The 4,561-nt window shown below is 46.8% G+C and overlaps 1 long non-coding RNA gene across 1 annotated transcript; it reads right to left on the bottom strand.

The window, feature by feature from the left end:
• Positions 1-783: 783 nt before the first annotated feature.
• On the bottom strand, positions 784-4,561 carry LOC113979715. The gene is made up of 3 exons (XR_003537960.1): positions 4,510-4,561; positions 3,781-3,782; positions 784-1,023 (listed from the first exon to the last, which is right to left on the bottom strand). It is a non-coding gene; the product is annotated as an uncharacterized LOC113979715 (long non-coding RNA).

Here is a 4,561-nt window from a genome sequence, read left to right on the forward strand (position 1 = left end):
GTGTAATTCTTGTTCCAGAGTTTGAATTCTTTGGCGGAGCTTCTGGAATTCCTTGTCCATCTTGGATTCCTGGGCCTTCGCCATTTTCTTCATGTTCCTGTCTGTGAAGAAAGAACAATGATCCTGGGTCACTGACTGTGATGGCTTTGCACAGTTACTGGTGGACTGAGATTCTCAACAAGTCACTCCCCTTTGTTTCAACCTCTCCCTACCCCCTCCAACAGTGAAGGGGCATATTATACTAGGTCCTTTCCATATAATGAAGAGATAAAAGTACAAAAATAACAATTTAAAAAGTAAATAGCAGAAACTCCAAAGAAACAAGGGAAAATGGTTTAGACCAAAAAGGTGGAAATCGTTTCCTAGTCCCCCCAACCCAGGACAGAAAAGCCCCAAATGGCAGCTGCCACATGGTTTTCCCCAGACAAAGACAAAATGGCAGGAGGCTTCTCTGCCCTCTGGACCACGCAGGGGAAGAGAAAAAATTAAAACAAACCGTAGCAAACAGGTTATCAAAAACTTGCCCCACAGGATGAGGGGATGGGGTGAATATTCATCACAAAGCTCCACGCCCTGGCTTTGGAACCATAACACTGATGTTTCCTCCTTGAGAGGCAGACCAGCTCTCTGACTCAAGGATGCCCAAAGGCTCTGATTTAAGCTCCCTGCCAGAGGGTCTCTTCTCAGGGTTCTCCTCTGGGTGTATATTTTCCTTCCTCACTCCCCCTCAGAAATCCTCAGCTCACAGGAATTCAATTTGGTGATGGAGGTAAAATCATCTGGAAATGGTTTTCCCTTTGCCCTCTGTCCTTTAGCAGGGAGGGAACAAGAAACTCAGAGCACATTGTCCTCCCTTTTCAACCTCTCATTGGTGCTTTCTGTAGCTCAATTGAATATGGCTTCAGCTTTGAAAAGGGGGCCACAGGCTTCATTCTAAGGCCACAATGGCCTGAGCCATCAGGAAGTCAAGGGGTTTCCCTGGACTGTTCTGGGCTGCTCACTGCCAGAGTTTTGCTCCTGCAGCTGCTGCAAGAACCTGCAATGCTGGGGCCTGAAGATCCGGCCCTGAGCCAAAGTTAACCTAAAAGATGAGCTCTCCTACCAAGTATTGTATTTCGCCCTATATCTGCTTATTATCCAAGATGCTACATAAGGCTTAGCACTGCCTAAAGAACACACATTTATGCTTGTTAGCTCAGCATGTTATCAATAATTAGTAAGGCCTGTATGTGTTATAAATATGCCTTTTCTTTCCAGCCAAGGTCAGGAAAAATAGTAGGGCCTCACATGGTTGCAGCTGGTTCCTATTTGATTTCAATGTAGTGATAAGTTCTGTATTTAGTGACCAGTCAAGGCCATGAAGCATTTAATAGTAAATGCTCCAAATCTACTCCCTTGGTCTCCCTCTGGGCCCTGGCCAGGCTGAAGGGGAACACCAATGGAGGTAGAAAGGCAGATTGTTTTTCTGCCCCAATCGAGTGACGTCAGCTGGTTTGTTTAACACTGTATAAGCTGGACCCTCTCATGGAGAGGATGGAGGCCCCACCTACGAGTGGACTCACTGCACAGGATTTCCCAGTTACCGGGAAAGGCTTCTCCAGGCCTTTGCTGCCACGGGGCTCCCCAGCTGAAGGGCGGCCTGGATGATGACGATTACTTAGGGGAACTGGTGATGTACCCAGACCACCATGGCCGGGCTTCGCGAACGAAGATTTGGGAAAGGCTTTATCCACATTTGTTACAAACACGCTGGTGGCTAATAAGGCCAATGCGAGATAGACATTGCAAAATAGATATATTGCAATAGATAGATTGCAAAAGGCACAGCAGAAAGACTCCTTAGGTGGTATATTCTGCAAGACACGGTTCTTTCTGCGCTGTCTTTTCTCCTCGAGAGTGATCCTGCGTGCGTTCTCAAAGGAAGCGGCAGCATTATAGATGGAGTGTCTCCAGGCCTCCCGATTTGAGGCCAGAGTAGACCAGTTATGATGATCAATATGGCCGAGGCTGAGTTGTTGTTTCAGGGAGTCCTTGTATCTCCCCTTCGGGGCTCCTCTCTTGCGGCAACCGGTGGCAAGTTCACCATAGAACACGATCTTGGGGAGGCAGTGATCCTTCATCCTGGAGACGTGCCCTGCCCAACACAGCTGTGTTCTCAGCAACATGGCCTCAATACTTGTGACTGCTGCCTGTTCTAGAACAGATGTATTGGTCACATAATCTGACCAGTGGATGTTTAGGATTGTACGGAGGCAGCGTTGATGGAAGCGTTCTGGGAGTCGCAGGTGGTGGCGGTAGATGACCCATGATTTGGAACCATGTAAGAGAGTAGACAGCACAATGGCTCTGTAAACATTGATCTTGGTACTTTTCTTCAAGTGTTTATTACGCCAGACTCTTAAATGGAGTTTTCCAAAAGCTCTCTATGCCTTTGCTAACCTGTTGTCTATCTCTCCATCAATCTCACCGTCCGAGGAGATGAGGCTGCCCAGGTAATTAAACTGCTGGACTGATTTGAGCTCTGATTCTCCAATGGTGATATGGGGATGATGGAAGACTTCCTGAGGTGCAGGTTGATAGAGAACTTCTGTCTTCTTCAAGCTGACTTCCAGCCCAAAGAGCTCAGCAGCCTCAGCAAAGCAGGATGTTAAACGCTGAAAAGCTGCTTCTGTGTGAGCGATAAGGGCAGCATCATCAGCGTAAAGCAGCTCCCGGACAAGATGGTTTAAGGTCTTGGTGTGGGCCTTCAGTTGCCTTAGGTTGAAAAGGCTTCCATCAGTACAGTATCGAATATAGATACCGTCCTGATCATCGAGGTCTGCCGTGGCCCTTTGGAGCATCCTGCTGAAAAAGACTGTGAATAGGGTTGGTGCAAGAATGCAGCCTTGTTTCACACCATTGGAGATTAGAAAGGGCTCAGAAAGTGCATCACCACATCTGACTTGGCCGTGCTGATCCTCATGGAGTGAGATGATCATTTTAAGGAATTTGGGGGAACAACCTAAACGTTCCAAAATCTGCCACAGACCTTTTCTGCTCACAGTATCGAAAGCCTTGGTGAGATCAACAAAGGTTACATAGAGACCTTTGTTCTGTTCCCTACACTTCTCTTGCAGTTGTCTGAGAACAAATACCACGTCTGTGGTGCTCCTGTTGGCTCTGAAACCACATTGGCTTTCAGGTAGAATTCCTTCTGCTCTAGCAGATATTAATCTGTTCAAAAGTATTCTTGCCAGGATTTTGCCAGCAATGGAGAGCAGAGTAATACCACAGTAATTTGAACAGTCTGATTTAACTCCTTTTTTCTTATACAAGGTGATGATGACTGCATCACGAAGGTCTGATGGTAGTTGGCCTAGTTCCCAACAGCACACCACAAACTCATGAAATTTAGCATGGAGAGCAAGGCCCCCATGTTTCCAGATTTCAGGTGGAATTCCATCAACCCCAGCTGCCTTGCCGATTTTCACCTGCTGTATGGCCTTGAGGGTTTCTCCTAAAGTGGGGGCAGTATCCAATTCGTATTTCACCGGTTGTTGTGTGATGGACTGAATTGCTGAGTCTTGAACTGCACGGTTGGTACTGAAAAGAGCCTGAAAATGGTCAGACCAACGATTCAGAATGGAGGTTTTATCTGTCAGAAGCGTTTGACCATCTGCACTGAGCAGGGGGCTTTGGACCTGGTATGTAGGTCCGTATGCTGTTTTCAAGGCCTCATAGAATCCTCTGTGATCCCCTGTATCTGCGCATAATTGAGTTTTCTCAGCTGGATCGGTCCACCACTTGTTCTGGATGTCACGGAGTTGCTGTTGGAGTTTGCTGCATGCGAGACGAAAGGTTGTTTTTCTTATGTGACAGGAAGGCTGAGCAAGATGTGCTTGGTGGGCAGTTCTCTTCTTCCTCAACAATTCCTGGATCTCTTGATTGTTTTCATCAAACGAGTCCTTGTTCTTCTTGAAGGAGAACCCTAAGGTTTCTTCAGAGGACTGCAGGATGCTGTTTTTAATATGGTGCCAAATTGTTTCAGGAGAGGAATCTGTAGAATCTATGGAATGGTTTTCGAGCCTAGTTGGAAGGTTTGCCTGGAATCTTTCCGTTACTGTGGCTGATTGGAGCTTGTTAACTTGGAGTCTCCTCCTTGGGATACTGCCCCTTTTTGGTTTGAACTTAAGACTGAAGTTAAGTTTGCAGCGCACAAGTCAATGGTCTGTTGGGCATTCTGCACTGGGCATCACGCGAGTGTGAGGGACATCGCGGACATTTCTCCGTCGCACCAAGACTTAAGAGAACTGGTGATGTATCTCTCTCTCAATCACTACAAGACTTTCTCTGTAGTAATGATTAGATGCATTGCTAAGTGTATCCTTTCATAAGCCACTGCTTCTTTTGGAATTCTTTACTGTCTTGCACTAAAGTAAACTCATACACTTATTCTTTAAGTTGGTGTCTGTGTTCTTCAATCTATCCTCGTTACCAGGGGAGGGAGGGGGGAAAACAGAGGGGCAAAACAGAAAAGGACCCACAGGCAGGTGAGGCCCAGCTTGTCTCACCTTTCCCTGCC

Source organism: Neopelma chrysocephalum, unplaced genomic scaffold (genome assembly GCF_003984885.1).
Source record: "Neopelma chrysocephalum unplaced genomic scaffold, ASM398488v2 Primary Assembly neopelma1_88114, whole genome shotgun sequence".
NCBI lineage: Eukaryota > Metazoa > Chordata > Aves > Passeriformes > Pipridae > Neopelma > Neopelma chrysocephalum.